The sequence below is a fragment of the Cupressus sempervirens genome, chromosome 9 (genome assembly GCF_028749045.1).
Source record: "Cupressus sempervirens isolate cs-2001-9-10 chromosome 9, ASM2874904v1, whole genome shotgun sequence".
Classification (NCBI taxonomy): domain Eukaryota; kingdom Viridiplantae; phylum Streptophyta; class Pinopsida; order Cupressales; family Cupressaceae; genus Cupressus; species Cupressus sempervirens.
The window spans coordinates 148,862,805-148,885,123 of NC_143126.1; the positions used below are offsets into that span (position 1 = coordinate 148,862,805).

At 32.9% G+C, this 22,319-nt stretch overlaps 1 pseudogene; it reads left to right on the forward strand.

Annotated features, from left to right (window-relative positions):
- Positions 1 to 22,103, forward strand: part of LOC149537953 (uncharacterized) — an 81,184-nt pseudogene extending 59,081 nt beyond the window's left edge.
- The last annotated feature ends 216 nt before the right edge of the window (positions 22,104 to 22,319 follow it).

The following is a 22,319-nucleotide window of genomic DNA, read 5'->3' on the forward strand; positions in this document are numbered from 1 at the left end:
GGAAATAACTAAGTAAACTACCAAATAATTAGTCACCTAAACAAAAATGACTAAACAGTTAGTCACTAATAATCAACCACCTAAACAAAAATGAGTAAATCAATTATTATTACTCCTTTATAATAGTAATATATGATAATATAATCATAGACTATTATATAACTTAGAAGTCTCATTTCACTAGAAATACTTGTTCACCAATGCACTTATTGCATGATAAATCCATCTACACTTGTCAAAAATATAAGTAATTAGTTACATAGATAAAAATAAGGAGTTTAATATGGTCCTTGGGGGATAGGGGGACAAGGGGATGGCAAGACATGGCTTTATGAGAAGGAGGGAAAATAAAGATCCTCAATTTGGGGATGACAAACAAGCATTGGGGGTGGTGGAGGGGTGATGTTGGCTAACACTTTAAATGCTCATAATGAAAAATCTATAATAGTATAAGAAGCAAGATATCAAATTTACTAGTTCCAAATACTAAATACTTAGATATTTCTAAAAAAAGTTGAATATCTATCGATGAATTACAAATCATTACCAAAATTAAAATACTAAAAATTATCAAATCTACAAATACAAGATGTTAATTAAATATCAATTATACCATAAAAATGATTAGATCAAGAAAGCATGATGTCCAATTATATTATAATATATTATTCTTTAATTATTTTCACACTATTATTTAAAAAGAAATTTTAAGACATTTTTAATGCTTTTATTATCTTAAATTTAAAATGAATACATAATAACATAATTTTTCAATAGGTGGTAAAGAATAGGAGGGAAATGAAAATTTTGACACATTTTGATAATTTTGATACTCATTCATTCATTTTTATCCAAACCATATCCATAATACTAATTTTCTAGCCAGAATTGCTTTGAATTTAGTCTTAATTTTTAATTGCATAATGTGAAGGGTTTCTAAAGTTGGTTTTTCTAGTTCAATATTCTTGGATATCAAGAGTAGGGAACATCATATTTCATTCAAACTTCAAGCTACTATGTTGCCAAATTTAGTGAAGAAAATATCTTCTTCTCTTATTCCTCTTCTTGGTGTTTTGAAACATCATGTTTCAAAAATCCAATGTTGAGAACAAAATACATCTAGAGGTAGCTACTTCCCATCTACAACATACTCATTTAGACACCAGGCCAACTATAAGGCTATACTCTTTCTTCTATTTCAAGCTCTGCAAGACCTAGGTAGGTGAACCTCATATTCTTCATATGGTTCCAGTATCAAAGCGTACAATTCAATCTTATAAAGAAAATAATACCCCTAAATCTTCTATGCTTATACAAACAACATAGACATGAAATAGCTAATGATATGACCTATGAACCTGATAAGTTAAGTGAAGGTAACTCTTTTCAACTCTTCAACAAAAAGAGAAAAGGATATTGATTATAAATTGATTTCAGCATAACCAGTACATGAACAAAAACACACATCAATCATGTATCTGATTTAGTGCCTTATCTATTGGGAAACTCCATAAATCAATGACATACATCCTTGAAAGTCATTGATTGATCTCATATATCAGGATTTCTAGATCTATCCATTCACCTTGTGAATCAAACATCTGCATCATTTCTAACTCTCATACTCAACCTATCCCTTCATGAAATTTGAAATCCTATGATGATAAAATAAGCATTTACATGAGTCCTTGAATCACAAGCAAAATATATCAACACATACACCCCAAAATTGGATGCAATTGAGCTCTATGCTCTTTGTTCACAAAACACAAAAGACTACAAACAACATGAATAGGAGACAAGATTCAGACTAAAGATAAAACTTGCTGCTGCACTTTTATTCATTTCCTTGAAACAAATACATAAAGGATGCATGAAATTGAATCATAAAATTGTTGAATAGACTAGAACTATCTATACTCTCATTAACTTGTTTTTCATTACATGAGAGAAATGCTAAAGAATGGTGGAAACTCAGCTAAGAACTTGCTCAGAGAACTTGGGAACCAACCCTAAAGAAAGAGAAGAGAAGAGAATATAAAGATAGGTGTTAGAGTAAATAATTATTTATTACTTATTTATTCTTTTACTTAAGTTTACTTAGGTTAATGCATTTATTTAATAGTTGTAGTTGATGAGTTGTTGACAACATGGGAGTTTATTCCTATCTAGTCATACTTATCCTCTCACCTTGATCGAAGATATTCTACCTTTTGTGGATGTATGCGTAGTTGTCAACTTTATCTTCTAGCACTTTCCATCTTGTTCTACAAACTTCCTTGAGGCCTTTATATTCGGTCTCTCATTGTAAATTCATATAATTCACATACCAATTTCATTTTCACATTGTTTCAATATAATTTCTCTTTGTTTCTTCAAGCTCTTTTTCCTTCCTCTTCGATTTCTCTTTGACAGGTTATTTGCATGCAACTGATCTTGGCGCACAATGAAGTTGGCTTTCATCAACTTCTATAATAGGAAGCAATATTAGATCAGATCAGATGCTGTCATTTGTCCACTTGAAATCCTTCCACTTGTTGACGAAGAACTTCTCTCTACCCTCTCTCTATAACTAAAAATTAGATCTTTTTCTTGCTACTGAAGAATTCTTTGAAAATGTCTTCAGAATGATGGAACATGTAACTGATTAAGATGCTAGATCTGATATCAAAACAAGGGCAAAAACACCCTCCAAAAGGCTTTTACAGGCAAAATGAAGCTCTTAGAAATATTTTCCTCCAAATTTGGAGCCAACAAACTTCAATGTCTACTCTCTAACTGAATTTGATACTTCATCATGAAAATTGCTCATTTGACTGAGAATGTCCCTATTTTAAAAGTATGCTTGTAGCTCTTATCACTGAATACCTATGCATTTTTTGACTGCATATCTGGATAGCACATCTTCTCTCGATTCTAATGGTATACTGCACTATGCATTTATGATAAAAACTACCCCTCTGGCATGCATTCAAAAATCTAGTCCCCAACTCATGAACATAGCATGTAAATGAAAAATTAAAAAATCCTATAGTTTTGACTACAAAAACTTTAAAATCAATTTCAAAATTTTCAAATCATGGATTTCATGTGAAAATTTGATAAAAAAATCAATAAAAAGTCAATTTTCTATCACTTCATATTTTGCTCCTTTTTCAATCCAGGTCAAACCCCAATTGACCGCCACATAGGCACCACGTGTCAGTCTATGATTGGCCAAATTTACTTTGTCATCACCACCTCACCACTACCCTGTCAGTACTACCATCTGGGCCACCACCACATGTTGCATCCTCAAACTGTCGTAGCCTTAACTCCTAACCACAACTTAACTCGAGTGACCGAGCAATCAACTCATTTTGCACCTTTAGAAACCTTCAGTCTTAACCACGATTAAGCCTGGCAATGATGCAAAATGAGCTTTTTTGCATGGTTGGGGCAGTTTTCTTGACTTAGCATTTTTTGCTATGAAATTGCAATGTGGTTAAATCTAACCTTTTCACATCTTTGGAATTGTCTCCACTAAGTGTGCAATTTTTGTTGCAAGCATGTGATTTGATGCCACATGGAACTTTATGACATCATCCTCCTCCTTGTTTGGTTGCCTATGGTTTGGTTCAAAAGTTTTCCTATGCATCACTACGTCACTGACAACTATCATTCGCAGGTGGGCCCCCTACGTGAGGCTTGCATCTTTAAAAGGCTTACACCTTTAAGGCAATAAGTAATAGAGTGCTTAGGTATTTAAACAACTCAAAAAACCCCGTCCTAAGCAATGTGGGACAAAAGTTTAGACTGTAAATAAAAATTTCTCTTCCACTCCAAATTTTACTCATTGTTATTGCTTCCATTGTCATTCATAGTAGATATCAAGCTTTGATTGGTGAATGTGGGGCTGTCCGAATCGATGTGCCCTTTTGGTTGCAATTTTAAAAAGGATGGAATAGTTACTAGACTTATTGATTCTTAGTGAATCTTTGTTTATTCTCAAAACCATGAACTTGATGTAGTGTAAATTGCCAGTTCTCCTTAATGTTGTTCTGGTGGGTCAGATCCTACTACAACACTGACATGGTTAGCTCACAAAATATCATAGACTAGCAGCTTGAACTTACTATCCATACACAAACTAGAGGTGAATTGAATCCCATCATGAACTTTTGGCAGCAAGGCCTCCACACAAGCTTCTCCTATCACAAACTCACATATAGAGTCACCTCACAACAAGAACATTATGTGAAAAGCCATTGGAACATTTGGTTATACATAAAGAACATAAAGAACCTTCCTTGATACACTTAACACCTAGGCTTGAAAAGCTAAGTAATTAAAATAGATGGAGTCTGGGTGTATTGCTAATGACTGGAAGCACAATTTTTGGGACTAGAGACCCAATAAAAATGCCATTAATGACACTTTGACAGTGAGCCTTCCAATCGTTTGTACAATTGGGTCTTTCTTCAAGAATTCCTCTACATTAAATACACACTATCTTTTTGTTATGTTGATGGCCAAACCCAACAACAGATCATGCACTTAAAACACTTTATCATCTTGTTCATAAATTTTGCCTACTCTCTCTACTAGACACAAAATTTGAAGATGAGTTATATACCTCAAGCCAACATCTAATTGGTCCTCTCATTGAGAGACATATCCTTCAGCTAGTTATGAGAAATTATTTTTATACGTTATTAGTGACATCTTCAAATAATATCTCTTCGAGATGGATCGCCTAGTTATGAAGCCACAACTCTTCCTCCAACAATGCTCATCGCAAATATTACCTCACGCTAATGCCTTCATCATACTCAATGGTAGGCACCTCATTCATTTAATCCCCATCTCCATAATACGTGATTTTTTCACAAAGAGTTCATAGTTGTGTGGCTAAACTTGTCTAGGCGATATCAAATCAACCAAATCACAAAGTCTTTCAAGTTCACATTACACTTTTTCACCATCATACCAAAATTTTTTAGAGGATGATTTTACTAGTCTTGTGATGCTAAAAATTCACTCAAATATTCTAGTAACAATCCATTTGTTATCTAAATAATGAAATATGCATACTAAACACTTAAGGGAACTATAATCATTATAACATCTTTTGAGCAACTTCACTCCCCAACATCTTATTAGTCTAGCGAAATAATTTTTTTTTGAACTGAAGCACCTAATCCTTTAGAATAACTCACTGAACATTTGGTATTGGTCAAATCAAAATCCATCACTGAAATACCAATTAAAACACATTTTACCATTTTCTGCAAACTACAACTTTCATGCCAAGGGGTCATCTAACTAGCCTTAAAAATTGACTGAAACACCTGATTGAGCCTTGAAATCAAACATACTAATTCTTTGTTCCACATTCTTACACCCTATTAGATTTTGTGTCATGATGACATAAATGGTCAAAAGATATTGACCGTCAAAGTTTCCTTCTTTGAACTACTTGCAAACAAACATATTAGAAAACCATAAAATGCATTCGATCTTAGCTTCAGGAACAAGTCAAACTGACACTTGGAAGCATGAAAAATGGGGCATTAGTTCACTATCATGAAGAGAGTATAATTTTGTGATTTGGGCTCATGATGAATAATTGGGTGCATTTGGTGAGTGGTCAAAGTGGGGTACTTGAATTTGTAGAATTGGAAATGCTTGCAAAAAATTGATTTTTGCAAACGAAATGGACCTGGGAAAGTGTGCAGATGGATTGGTCAAGACTCAAAAAATGACACACAGAATTTTTACAATAGGAAATAATAGTACAATACATTTGGTTCAAATAATCATAGATTCAGAGTTATGACATCCCAAACAGGGGTACTATCAATCTACACTTTAAGACACTAGTAAAACTTTACAAATTGCATTTGGAATCACATTTGAAAACTAGTCAAATGGATTTTTCATAGGCTCAAATATGAAACATAGCAAGTGTCTGACCCCTAGAATGCAATGCAAAAGGAAATTTCTCATTAGGGTCAACTAGGTCAAAGTTACAACTGGTCAAACAAGGCCTCCCAAAATTTTGAACAATTTGCATCAGCATGACAACAGTAAACAACAAACTTTGAGGGATTCAAAACCTAGTCAAAACATATCAAAATGACTTGAAAATTGAAACATAGTTCCTTTGATATTCAAAATAAATACTCCCAAAGTGGCGAGTCATGAAACTTAATTGGGTGCAAGATATTCAATTGAAAACTATACCTCCTATTGCTATTTAACACTTAGACAAAAATGCAGATATGAACAATACTCAAAATGAAACTTCACGAAATGACTTGAAATGACAATTTATCATTATGGGATGCATGAATACACTAAATTAAAGGTTTTAGAAACATAAAATACCTGATAGGCCTCACAAGGACAACTGGGTACACATGATTTAGATGCGCTTATAAGGGCTCAAATTGACTCAAAAGTTTAAAATGGTGCTCAAATTGGAGATGCAATTTTGAGTTCCATAACCTCTACATATGTTGTTGTTGAAGGTTATAGACAAATAGAATGAATCTCTCAAGGGTCTAACTATACAAGAACTCCTCTTTTGTCCCTTCTATTCTAGAGCAAAGGGTAGTGATTGACCTTGTTTATGCTTCTTAATTCTCCTGCGAGAATATCTTTATCCAATTTGAAAAGTGCATTGGATACAATAAAATTTAGGGTTAATACTATATGTTCAACCATTGTTTCTTTATTTTTTAACCTTTTAGATAAATTTCTTACAAAAATTGATCTCTTTAGGATTCCATGGAGATCTCAATTCCAACCTTCTCCAATTAATGTCTTCCAAGGGCTTTTATAATTTGTACCTAGATGTTGAGGGTATGGTAAGGGTAAGAAGCCAATGGTGAAAGGAAAGTTTTGTTAGTAGAAATTATAGGCATGGGGAATTACTAATTAGTGGTGTGTGTAGACATACTAGGATAATCTGATTGGGTCCACTTGACAACCAAATCAGTTCTTGCTGTGACAATCTATGACATACATTATTTGATAGTAATAGTGTAATCATGACTTTGAGCCTAAGTAAAATATTCGTGCCAAGGTTGGAAACAAGTTATAGGTTAGGCATGAATCATTTACCTATATGGGCATGCACAATACTTACAAGAAAATAGTTCTTAATGAAGAAACAACATACATTGTCTCTATCATACTTGAGAATACTTTAGGCAAAATAAGAAGCAATTTAACTTTAAACATTAGAGTATCTTTAGGAAATATGATCCATGCTTAAAAATACTCTTTTAAAACCTTTTCATGGTCTTTGGCCATAAAACTATTTGGATTTAAAACCAAATGACCAAAAACTATCACTATTGTATAGTCGGGGAGTTAGATTTGTGATAATGCAATCAATCAATAAAAGTAGATAGGAATCCTGAACCAGAGCACTTGGAAGGTTGTTTAGGTCCCTTAAAAACTCCTTCAATCATGTCATCCTTTTGGGAATTCTTATTTGAAGAAAATGTCAACCAATTCAAATTACTTAAAATCACATATATGAAAAAAGGTCCACCAGGCACACACTAGGGCTAGGTAGTTATCACTCCATACAAAATCATTTGAGCTTAAACCAAATTCAATTGAAGATACTTTAAAATTATAGAATAATCTAGGAGGTTAGAATTTTTAAATTGTGGAAACTCAAGATATTAACAAAATTCTATGAGAACCCTTGGTAGTGAGAGTTTGAAGACTATTTTGAATTTTTTTTTGGATCAATTTCTTTGATCAACAACCAGTCTTCCAACCTCCATCAACTGAAAGTATATTTTGCATATTTACTTCAACAATTGGTTTGGAACCAAAATTAATCACTTTATATGAATAGAATTTTACTAATCAGTATTTTTTTGTAAAAAAATGACAGTAAAATGCAATGCTTTATTGGATAGTTTGATTCAGCCTCCTTCATATATACACCCTCAACCCAAAGAGCGATATTTAAGTGACTATAAATTGGTTTCAACTATCTTCAACCAATATTAAAACCATAGAAATTGATAACTAGGAGATAGTTTCCACAACAAGTCTAATTGTGATATGGCTACCAGGATTTAACTATGTAGTTTTTGAGTCAAACTCATTGACTCATGTTTCATGAGTAGTGCTTCACATGAATCCATCTCTCATGAGAATAAATGGAACACTTAGCACTCATTGGATCTCCTACTTATCAACTAGATCCAATGAGTGCTAAGTGCTCATTTATTCTCATGAGAGATGGATTTGTGTGAATCATTACTCATGAAACATGGGTCAATGAATTTGACTCAAAAGCTACATTGTTAAATCCTAATAGCAATACCACAACATATAAACTTATTTTTGATGCACATGGAAGGGATTTTTAGTCTTGTTTCAACCTTATCCAACCCTTGGTATTGCTAAAACTCCAAATATGCAACTGTATCTAGCAATGTAGTATAATTAATTAATTATACAAAATTTTTTTAGTTTGTTAAAATCCTAACAAAGTTTTGGATGTTTTCCTTGTGGATTTTTGATAAGAATATTTTTGCCAACACCCAATCTTCAAAACAATTCTATCTAAATTTTGTTTTCGTCATGTAGACTTTTAGGTTTTGAGCATAACTGAAGTGTTTTTAATGCTACTCATAGAAATAAATGGAGTACATTGACTAAAAAGTGATTGAAAGCCTTTTAAGGAAATCATATAATTTAAATAATAAATCAATATTATATATAAAGTAATATTAACAATGATATTAAAATAATAATATTTTATAAAGTAATATTATATTATAATCATATAATAATCGTATAATAATAATAATATAATATAATTATGATTAAGATATATTTTAATGTAGCAACATGCTATATTAATAAAGTATTATGATCTAATAATATAATTGATATATTATTAAATTAATATATGTTATAATGTAAATATTAATATAATATATTTTATGATATTAATATAAACTAAGCTTATTAATATAAATATATAATTAATATAATTAAATTATTATTAATATAATTAAATTATTATATTGTGAAAAGATGTGACTCTTAGAATAAATTTAAAAAATAAAAAAATAAAAATAAAAATTAAAAAAGTTAATTTAAAAAGAAAAAAGAAAAAAAAGAGAAAAATAAATAAAATAAATAAATAAATAAATAAATATATATATATATTGGTAAGGGCATGATTATATGGAAATAAATGGAAAGATTATATGATTCTGTACTTAAAATCTATGAATACAGATGGAAAGAGGGATGTTACAAATGGTATCAGAGCATGATCTTGCCATCCTAATGAAAAAATCTCAAAACAAGATGTCAATCTACAGATATTAGTACATCTAGAGAGAGATAGTAGTATATATATATATAAACATCGATGTTCGTACATCTGGATAGAGATAGTAGCATATATATAAACATCGATGCAACTCATTAAAGTGGTATCTACTCAGAATCCAACAGAGCCAAGATATCATTTGTCAAATGCAAAATAGATAGTCAGCAGTTTCTGAATAAGGATTCAATCATAATAGGCTTCCAATCCAATCAATCAAAATGGATGAATATGATTAATCATATTGATTGTGGTTTCGATAGCACCATAGACAGAACCAATAGCAATAAAAATCATTATCGTAATCGATAATGATGGATTTGACATCCTGATGCCTACCAAAAATTGATTGATCATAAGATGACTTTCAGAACTTTCTATAGATCCAGACGTGAATAGATTTGTTTATATTGAAATTTCTTGCAAAGAAAGACAAAGACTGTCCGAAATACTATCTTACAAATTAGGGAAAAGATGTCCATTGGTAGCTCCCAGAAATCTCCAAGTCTTTACAAGGCAAGAAAAGCCTTCGATATATTCCCTTGAATTCAACTGCTAGAAATCCTTATATTGATTGTGTTGAGAAATCTAGATTCTTTTTGGCACCATCATAGACCATTTTTCCAAATGAATTTTTATGCAATAATGATGTTTCAACTTATTGGCCCAAAAATGATGTATACAGCGCCCAATGTTTTTCACTGTGTAACATCTTCGAAGAAAGTAAGAGGAAGGTTGGGAGGTGGCCGCAAGTTTTCCACACGTTTAAACTGCAATCATTCAACAAATGATATTATGATAGCATGATACATTATAATTAAAGGCGTATTTTTAAACCTGGGATGGAAGAAAAAATTCATTACCACTGCAAACCGTATTGGTATGACTGCCAACAAATAAAAATTGTTACAAAAAATACCCCAGCTTGGACAGGGAAGAAGAAAAATAAAAGAATATTTAAGCTGTAATGGAGAGGGCGAAATCCTACTAGTGGAAGATACCGAAGTAAGACAATTTCTATGCCACACATATCTGTGAAAGGCTCATTCGGCTGTGGGAATAGGAATAGGGGAATAGGAAAATGTATTCTGGAATAGAAAATGGAGCTATGTATCTCTGTTTGATTCAGCCAATATTTGATGGAAATTCACAAATCTCAAAATTTATGTTTTTTAAAATAAATAAAAGTGGAATAGGAATACGTATTCTAATAACAACTATTTGAGTGGAATTGCAAAACTCTATTTTTCAGTCAAAAATGAAATACGTATTCCTATTTTATTTCGTATTCCAATTCTATTTTGGTGCATCCAAATGAAAAATTCAAAATTTTAAGAATTTACATATGCCTATTCAGCTTGTATTCCTGTTTCCAAATGGGCCCTTAGGGCCCATTTGGTTGTTGGAATACAATTGGAATAGGAATAGGAAATTAGAATATGATTTGTATTCTTTGTTTGGTGCGTGGAATAGGAATACATATTCTCATTTTAGCCCCAAAATGAGCTTTTGTCCATTCCAAAAAATACTTGTAATTGGAATTGCTATTCTTGCATTCATTTTTGCTTTCTCAAATTTGATTAAATTTTCAAATCCGCTTTGACCTGGGGTGAGCACGGTAACTTTGTTTTCAATATTTTCAAATATTTCAGCGATTTTCCAATGGCGTCGATTGCATCTTCAAAATATTTTCAAACGGTGCCGATTGCAAGTTAACCCTATTCCAATTTAAGCTTGCATAACCAAACAACGGATAAACAAGATTGGATTGCATTTTTCCATTCCTATTCTTCATTTTCCATTCTCATTCAAATTTTCTATTCTAATTCTCAATTCCTACGCTTGCAACCAAACGGGCCCTTAGTGCTTTATAGTCACAAGAGATACAACGAAAATTACAGCTTTGGAAAATGGGCGAATTAACGAGTTAAAGTATGGAGAGAGTGATAAATACCACGCTCGATATTGGTGGGTCTAACTAATTTATCCTCGCATATAGTACACCACACCTAGTAGAGAAAGGAAGGGAATAAAAGAAAAACTAGAAAATAAAATGAGGCAAATGCATATCCATAGATAGCTAATTAGCGCGAACAACTAGTATAAGGTAGTTGACTGAGTTACATATCCAAATGGAGAACCGTGGCCCATATTTCATCCATTCATTGGTGGAGATCCCCTATATAAGTTGGCCTAAACATGAATGGTATTTGACAAAGCAAGCATATTATCTAACGCCTTCCACACAAGATAATGGTTAAGGAAATATAGATGTCATTATTATGAGTAGTAGTTTGGGAAGATGAAGCGGACTTTTAAAGTTTCAAATGCCAATGAAAAATGACTTTACAATCATTTTGTCTTTTGTAAGCCACATGGGCCATTGACAACAGGTTAAATTGTTTGTTTTCATCATCGAATTGTTTAAATAATTTATCATCGATGAATAAAAGAGTTTCCACGATGGATAAAAGATTATATTGGTGTGGTAGATAGAAGACAATTTGTAACCTCTTCAAACTTTCTAAGCATATTAACCTCTTTAGGGCATCTACACAAGTGTTGAATTTTCCCTCTATTTTGTGATATCCCCATTTTAGCATATAAATTAAATAATAAATAAATATTATATATAAAGTAATATTAATAATGATATTAAAATAATAATATTTTATAAAGTACTATTATATTATACTCATATAATAATATCATATATATGATATAATAATAATAATAATAATCTAATATATTTATGATTAAGATATATTTTAATGTAGCAACATGATATATTAATAAAGTACTATAATCTAATAATATAATTGATATATTATTAAATTAATATATGTTATAATGTAAATATTAATATAATATATCTTATGATATTAATATAAACTAAGCTTATTAATATAAATATATAATTAATATAATTATATTATTAATAATATAATTATATAATTATATTGTGAAAAGATGTCTCTTAGAATATATATATATATATATATTGAATGCAAATTTTGGTAAGGGCATGATCATATGGAAATAAATGGAAAAATTATATGATTATGTACTTAAAATCTATCTTATAAGAGGGACATTACATTTTTTTTGTGAAGTTTTGTGGAGTAAAAAATTTTGTCTCTCAACTTTTTTCTAAGTCCAACTTTTTAAAACATGGCATATAAGTTTCAATCTTTATGCTATCTTGGTTTAATTAAAAGAAGGGTAAAAATTTTATTGAATACCAAAGAGAGTAAAACAACACAAGAAACAAAGAGAACTATAGAGCTCTATCCTGGTCCACATGTTGAACCAACATATGAGATAAATCAAGGGAAAGCATCCTATGATCAATAATGTTCCAAGCCGACCTGTGCTCAAAGGCCCATTTAGCTAGACAATCAATCACACCGTTCCACTCACGTGAGATATGCATAAAAGACACAAAATCTAGAGAATTGCATAACTAGGTGATCTGCTAAATAACTAGAGACAAATGTCAATCCACATGCACAAGGTCCCTTCTATTCAATAAATTCAAAACCACCTATGAGTTAGTCTCAAAGATAATTCTTTTCCAACCACGTTGACATCATTATTCCACTGCAACCAAGATAGCCAAGGCTTCCATGAGGTTATTAGTATGGTAACCCTTGTATATAGAAAACAAAAATTGAATATCACTAGAACTGTCACGCCCAACTCCCCCAATACTAGCCAGACCAAGATTTCCCTGAGAAGAACTATCAGTGTTGATTTTAAGAATTCTCACCTCAAGAAGAGTCCAATGCCCCTCATGACTAACACGCTAAGAGTGTTGCCTAGCTCTATTCCCAAAGCGGGTGTGGGGGACTGAGGGAGTGCTGCCTTGAAGAGGAAAAAAAAGGCATGAGTAAATACCAACATCTCTAGGATCTAAAGCTCCACCAATGTTACATTTAGCTAGGAGTGTTTCTTGAAGAGAATTAGCAATTTTACCCCGTAGGTGCTTGATCTCAAACTACACATCATGAAAGATTCTCCTATTCCTCTCAAGCCAAACATGCCATAAAATAAGGGAAGGGCCAATAGTCCAAGCAACTTGAAGAAAACAAGTCTTGGAAGGGAGATGGCCCAAATGGTCCTAGAATTAAGACAAAGAGGAAACATGCCAGCATGTGCATCCCCACACACTCCACCAAAAGTGCCAAATCTGTTTGACAAAGGGGCACTAGAAAAAAAGGTGAGAAATAGTCTCTTCACTATTGTGACATAAAACATAGATGGAAGGCCCCCTAGAAGCATCGCTTGCAGAGATTCTCCCAAGTAAGACAATGATTGTAAACCAGAATCTAGAGAAAAAAGTTACACTTAGGCCATGAAAAACTATTCCAAACTTTCTTCCACCAAGAGACTTCCACCTCACCAAAAAGTTGTTTCGTTAGCACAAGGTACCCTAAGAAACAAAATACTTGCCACAAGAAGCACCTCCCCAAGCCAAAACATTAGGTTCTTGCAAAGAGATGCACTCCCTAGAAGCCAATATCTAAGATAGTTCCAACCGATCCCCCAGAGAGCCACCTAGGGGCCAATTAGCAAAATTCTTCCATTTGTAACCTACAAAAGGTCTAGGTTATAAGCCTCCTTATAATGAGCTACCTTATTCCATCCAATAGAAAGAAAAAAATCACAATGAGATTGCAAGTGTGGATGAGAGGATAAGAGAGGAGGATGCCCATTCCAAGAATCACTCCAAAATAGAGCCTCAGTGCCTCTGTTATAGATCCAAAACAAACTTCTCTTCACTAGGTGAGCACCAATCTTGAGGGTATTCCACACCATAGAGCCTCTTCCCTCAAGAGAAAACTTGGAAATATTTGAAGGTTCAAAACTAGGTAAATACTTGTGTGATAGGATACAGAACTAAAGCTGAGACTAACTAGAACACCAGTGCCAATAGAGCTTGGTAGCAAGAGCTTGACTACAAACAATATCCCAATTGAAGGTCGAGGCCTCCTTCCTTTTTCAACCTACAAACAATATCCCAATTGATAGCAAGAGCTTGGTAGCAAGAGCTTGACTAGATAGCAAAACGAAGGTCGAGGCCTCCTTCCTTTTTCAACATGCAAACAATATCCCAATTGATGAGGCTTCATTTGGTATTTTGCAAATTGCCACTATGAAGAAATTGGTGTGAGAGAACATCAAATTCCTTAAGAAAATACACCAGGGTAACTTGAACCATGCTTCTGTAAATGGGAAGGGCCTGAATCATAGATTGTAGGAGTGTCACCTTGCTAGCAGTAGAGAGCCACCTATGAGTCCAGTGATTGACTTTTTGTCAAAGTTTGCTGAGCAAGCTTTTCCAGAAAAGCCTAGGCTATCTTCCCACCACAATAGGGACCCCCAAGTAAGTCAGAGGGAGAGACTCAATCTAAAATCTTAGGATATTAGTAGTCCTCTACTGGATAGGCTCAGGAGTGTTGAAGAAAAAAATAGAGGACTTGTGGTCATTAATTTTTTGCCCAGAGGCAGCCAACTAAGTATCCAAGGTGAGTTGAAAGGATTTAGCTTCCCGAATTTGAGCTCTTCCAGAAAGGGCTGTATCATCAACAAACTAGAGGTTGGAAAGAGTGGGCAAACCATTTCCCCATTGCCATCCATGAATCAAATTTTGGGAAACATGAAACTTGACAAGTCTACCAAGTCCCTCAGCCATAATGATAAACAAATAAGGAGAGAGGGGATCTCCTTAGCGAAGATCTCTAGATGCCCCAAAAAGCTCTGACGGTTCACCATTAAGAAAGACTGAGAAGGAAAGGCTAATTTTTCAAGATTTTTTATAGCTTCTAAATTTCTAGAGTTTAGTCTTTGATATTGCAACCTTCATAGCAATATTTTCCCTTTGCATTTCAAAGCTTTTTGTTGTGGAAATTCCAAACATTAGGACATTAAAATTCCTCTTAACTACTCTTGACTTACACAATATGTGCTCAAAAACAAATTGTCTTACCATCCTTACCTTTATCATTGATGCATAAGCATAAAGTCTCTATAGATGCCATTAAGGAGAACAGATTCAAACTTCATAACAAGCCCATGATAAGGCATTGTCATAGGTATTTGAGGTATTTTCATGCTTTGTATTTCAATTGTAAGGCGTATTGTACCACAATGTAACTATTTGCTTTATAAGGACCTAGGTTGGTTAAACTAGACAAATATTAGAATAGGGGTAAGAAATTTAAATGAGGTCTAATAGGAATAATTTAAATATTCATGACATAGTAGCATTCATTTGGAGTCATTTGGGTGCAAAAAATAAAAGTTGCACTTTAGTTGCTTGACAACTTTGTGCAACTTTGCAAAACAAGTTACCTAACAGGGGGTGATGAAAAAATTGGTTTAAAATGGTTGGAACAATTATAAAATAGTTTTTAATGATTCAAATATCCCTCTTTGGGTTGAACAGACACACCATGAGAGTTGGGACAAATGATTTTGATAAAATATTACCATTTTGCAGTCATTTTTATGGAATATTGATTATTCATTCATCTTCCATTAATCTATAGTGATTAATTTTGATTTGAAAACAAATCTTCTTCCAAAGAGATAAATTTTCAGATGAACTTCTTAACTGTGGAGTGAGAATGAAGCTTTTCTTTCTAAGTTACCAACAAACCCTCACTTTCAAAGGGGTTTCCAAAGATTAGTTTATATCTCTTGTGTTTGCCTCTAAAAAAATTTAAAACTTTGAAATTTGATAGTGATTATAATGGTCTTTCAATTCTTTTTTGTGTCATGGAAAATGATTTTGTATTTGAAGAATATGATGATGCCCTGTATTTGCATTTCATTACAATCATGATAGGAAGTGATCTAGTTCTATCCATATGTGTTACATTAAGTATTTCCAAAGGTAGAGTAGGATTGAATAATTTTTATAAAGAACCTAAATAATCTTTAAAATGCCTCAGTCAGAGACTCCATCTTGTTGTTGAAGACTAAATGTGTTATCATAGTCATAATTATCTAGTTTTGTCCAAATCCAAGGTGGAGTTGCTGATCAAACATTCTTATAAGGTTAATTATCTCTTCAACCTCTTTCAATCATGTGCAAAATTTAAAATCTTTCATTAGATTATATATTATCAAAGAAATAAAACTTGCAATTGAAGTCAAAAAAATTCAATGAATTCTAATTGCTCTATGACTCTTCATGTTTCCTAAAATAAAATCCATTTAATTTTAATCTCATTAATCATCTCTTTTGGGGACACTTGGTATGTTTTCATTAGTTGAAGATATGGATGCCACCTTAGCATATAGATCTAGAAACTTGATAAATACCCCTTATTTTCTAATGAGAAATTATTGTCAAGCCTTCAATTGTGATGGATCATCTTTTCAATTGCTTCATCTTCTTTGCCTTTTGTGCGTCTTTGAATGGTTCTTGTCTTGAATCTATCCTTCTTGTGATGGCTTGAAATATTGATGACGTCTTGATTGCTATATGAAACTATTCATGTTGTAGCTTTCTTGAAATCCCTGTCAACTCCTCCATTCTTAGCTTTTTGGCTTTTGTCTTTGGATTTTGGGCTCTTAGCTCCAACGATGCTTAGCCTAGTAAACATACTTTCACAAAATTGAACATACCAAGAGAATCTTACCATAAGTGAGGAACCTTGCTGATGATGAAAAAAATACCATTTTTATTGGTCTGTAAAGGAGTTGGCCTTTTACACGTTGCAAAATTCTGATTTGCAGCACCTATGCTCGATGGATTTCTATCCTCTTCTACAAAGATGGCCAAATCTAATTATTCACCACATACAGGCCTAATTTTGCATCCAAAATGATAACTCACCGCCCTCCCACAATGTTTTGATTTTTTTGAATTTTGAAACCTTGAGTGTAATGAGAAATCCAGAGACTTAGGATTCAAATATGAGGACTTGTACAATTCAATAATCTGATATGCCCATATTAATGATACACTAGCCTTCTTATACTCTGATTTTCTTGAAATTACAGTGTTAACAACCCAGACTTGATGAACAGGGGTTGTGAAAAGGCTTGATTTGATGATTCTTCGATGTCTCCTTTCAACTCAATCTGCTGTCATGCCAAAACTCAAGTCCCCAACCCAGGTCTGCAAGTGATTTGTTTCTCAGGGAGGTTTTCTTTCTTTAGTCAAGACTATATTTCACACCTCCAAATGGATCCAACCTTGTAGAAACCTCAACTCATTCTCCAAATTTTGCACTTAGTCTTCAGGCTCGAGTTGCCAAGATGTAATCCATGTCCCTTATAAAATTGATCTTCCCTGCACTTTCGAATTAGGCATTATTGTGGAGGAATGTCACCATTTGAGGTCATTTCCTTATAAATATATACATTAAACATTCAATTTTGTTTCTCAACCAATAAACAAAGAATCCCTAGATCGCATATATGATAGATCATATGGTAACAAAGCTCTAGATCATGAACCCTGATTATTCATAGAGCACAACAAAAACCAACAAAGAGTATGTAAAATGACAAGAAAATCTTATGCATTTTCTAATCACTGCATTCAACAGTTCCAAATATATGCATGCTAAAAAGAACTTCATATAAATTCTTCCTTAGCAAATATTAATGTAAACTGTGACTTTGAAATTAATCCAAAAGGATCGAAAATAATTTTAGACCTTCCATGTTCTCATCAAGCCTAAAAGGATCAACAACTTCTCCAAATTCAAAAATTATTAAAAAAAAATTAAGTTCCTTCGAGTTGACTGGTACCATTCAATCTAATGTCTTAGATGGCTTATCCAAAGAAAATGAATTAGAAAATCCTAACATTGAAAATTTGTGGACAATTGATGTATATTCATAACAATGCAATTACATGGCAAAATTTTGGAGCACAAATATTTTTGTGGAAAAATATGGAAGCACTTTCATTGCAAAAATTATGTGCGAGAATAAGCTGTGTATTTAAATAAATGAATTGCAATTTACACAAGACTCGTTCAGAGGAACTTTGGTCCATCTTCTACAAATCTGAACTCATACTTGAATGAGGAAAAGTGAAGCACATATTGACAAGAAAGCTTTTAGTTGCTCTGCCACCGTATTGGCTTGTTTTCCATCAAAATCTTCAACTTTTTCTACAAATCCTGCGAAAGGAAACAACAATGGAGCTCCTTCTAATGCTGACGAAGGTGCCACCTGTAACAAGTTGGAATGGTGTGATTTTTACGCAACTCTTACGAATCACATTGCAAACTTATTAAATCAGGCCAGAGATGAAAAATGTTATAAAATTGCTTCTGAATTTTTCCACAACTTTATGAACTTAGGATGTTTCCATGTTGATGAATATTTACTATTACTCAATAAGAACACGTGTAAAGGCTTTATATGCAACAACAACTATATAGTGATATTACGAACATACATAGAAAAGTATTTCCTTAAAGAAGTCTATATCCTAAATCTTGCTGAAGAAATCAACATATCAAATTCTGAATGTATGGCTGAAGATAAATATGATGAGCACTGATATCAAATTTTGCACGCTGCAGTCTAAACATTGGTAATGTATACTAGAAAATAATTATCATAGATCATAAATATAAAAGTGTAAAGATAAATCCAATAATATATCTTGTTAATCAGAAGTAAGAGCCTAAGTGTGATAGCATACGATATGAAGACAAGCAAAAAGGGTTGTTGCCATGCCTGTGAATATAAATATTTCAGGAGAAGAGATTATCAGGAAAATGTAATGCAAATATTCCAATAAAATTAAAATATCGTGTTGAATGCCGTCAGATTTTGGAAAGGTGCAAATGATATACTAACAAATGAAGCAATGTTAGGCGACATACCTAACTCGGTATAGGAAAAATTTATCTCGTGAATATCTTTTTATATGGCAACTTAAGGTGTATTTCTGGTGATATCAGAGATAGCAGCAACTAAGGAGATATCATTATTCAGACATCCTTATACAGATTTGCATGGTTGAAGAGGCCTTGAGTGATTACGAAAGGAGTACTGAGTGTCAAGTTCGTACATACTGAATTTGTATCTAAAGGTATATAGATAACCCTAGATCATGAAGATGAAACAATAAGCCATTGAACACTCACGAGAGGATCAGCATCCTATTTAAATTGTCAAATAGAGGCAGTCCATAATGAATCGTGACTACAAGGGGGTGAACCAAATATGAAGGGAGTCACTCTCAAGTGTCGTATGATGAAATCAGGGGTCACCACATCTCCATGCCAGTGGTAACATCAAAAGCATGGACTATTGAATCTGTAAACACAAGAACATACATAATGACAGAGTTTAATGAAGGAAGCACCATCAAAAAGTAGAAGTGGTGACTAGGGCATCTTTAGCGGTAATAGCGATATTTATATAAAAGTGGCCAGTTGGTGATAGATTCACGGATCCTTCTCAGATATCAGGAAGCGGTCTTGACTTGATTCTTGTTTTTTCATTTTGTGATCATGGAGACTTCAACACTCATAGTTCATAAGAGCTATCTGAACAAGAGAAATATAGTTGTGACTTTGATTGCTATTTGATAAGTTTATATCTGATGTTACTTTGTATTTGTTGTAGGTTTTTATGATGTATTGAGCAGATACAAATGCATTATCATTTGCAGGCGCCTAAGTAAAGGAAGGGCTTGAGCATAACATTTTAAACAAGAGCTGTAGTGCAACATAGTTCCTAACAGGTGGAAGTAGGGACTTTGTGGTTATGGTTTTCGACAATAATCTTATCATTAGCATAGTTTCTGACAATACCTTTGATAGATTCTCAAACAAAATGCACCTTTCTCGCCTCCAACAACAACATATACTGCAACACCATATCTGATTGTTGAATCATGTAGTGTACATAAATATGATATTTTTCAGAGGTAAATCTTGAATTTTCCATAGGCAGCTCAGGCTTGCTTAATTTCTTGAATTTTCAATAGTAAGCTTAGGCTTGCTTAATTTCTTGAATTTTCCATAGGTAGCTCAGGCTCACTTAATTTCTTGCAATTGGTTTTAACACTATAATAAGCCCTTGGTAGCTTGATAAATCCAATGTACTATGAGGATATTGTTTCTGTATTGAGGCGAAATTGTCACAATCTCCTCTATGCAAATAAATACAGCAAAGCAAGAAATATTTTTAAATACATCAATTTTTTTAATACATCTTCTCATATGGTAATCAACCTTTTTCATGAGAGGCATCCTCTACAAGTGGCAGATAGGAATTGAAGGAAGGATTTACACTTATCATGTTCCTCAATCAAAGGATTTAAGGTAATATCATATGAGTTTTGATACAATTAGTTTACATACCTTCTAAACAAAATATAAACTTGTGGGGAAATGAGGAATTTAATAACATGCATATTGATCAGCAACATAAAGCCTTTTCTTGGAAAAAATAATTGACCAAATCATCAAAAGAAGGATAACACATCATTGTTTCTCTAAAATTCATTATTGATACTCAATGCTGCTCATTACTGATACTTGATATTAGTAGAAAATGTGCTGAAAAGGGTGAGATGCAGCAATGGAAATGGATTCAAGGTTATGGAGTTTTTCTATTGGATTGGTTGTCAGGACTACTATTCTCACACTTCTAAATTGTACAATCAAATGTTGTTATTGTTGCAAGAATGAGAAAATTTGACATAGTGTAGAAATTGTTGGAGGAAATAAAACACTGCAAATTATTTTGGCCAGGTTTGCAAAGGTTTGTTGTCTCAGGGAAACCCTTGAAGCATTTAAGAGGCTCAAGGATTACATTGGTGTATTAGACATTAATTCTTTCAATGCCCTCCTGAGAGCATTATGTCAGGAGAGAAACATGAAGGATGTCTATTTTGTTTACCATCAACTCAAAAAAAGTTCAAGCCTAATACCCATAGTTTCAATATACTTTTGTCTGGTTGGAAAAAAATTGTAGGAGCCCTAAATTTCTATAATGAGATGTTGCAACTAGAATAGGCAACAGATATTGTTACCTATAATAGCCTACTTCATACTCTTTGCAAAGATAGGGATGCACTTTACCGAGACAAGGGAATGACAAAGGTTCTAAAAATTATGGACGAAATGAAAAATAATGGGTGTCATCTTGATTTGAAGACTTATACAATTTTAATTGGTGGGCTTGAAATGATTTTCCAAAATGATTGAGCTCATAAGATGCTTGCTGAGATGAGAAAGCATGATTACTCTCTTGATACAACAACCTACAATGTAGTGATAAGGAATTTTTTATGGGACAGAGGGTACACGATGCATATCAAGTGCTTGATGAGATGGTGAGAGAAGGTGTCGATCCTAATTGCAATACATCCAATATTTTTATTCGCTATTATTATAGATCAAAATATTGGGAAGAGGGTTGGGATGTTTACAAGAAAATGATTGAGACTTGATGCTTTTCCTATTCCCAAACATGCATTTTACTTATGAGGCTGCTTTGATCTCATGAGAAATTCAACAGAGCCCTTTAGTAATGGGATGATATGATTGAGAAGGGCTTTGGTTCCTCTTCTCTAGTTTTATATGTATTGATATATGGAATTTGTGATAATGGAAAGTTAAGTGAAAAAAAAAAGTGCTTCTATGAGACTATTGAAAAAGGACATAAGCCTAGTTCCTTCGCATACAAGAGGGTTAGGGTTTTTCTAGAAGTTGCACATAAGCATTAGTCCATTCATGCCCTTTTAGAAAAAAAATGAGCACCGAGTATCAATAATGAACTTTAGAGAAAGAATGATGTGCTATCCTTATTTTTGGTGATCCGATGATTACTTTTCCAAGAAAAGGCTTTTTGTTGCTGATCAATATGTAGATAATTGAATTCCTCATTTCCCCACAAGTTTATATTCTATTTAGAGGGCATGTAAACTAATTGTATCAAGACTCATATGATATTACCTTAAATCCTTTGATTG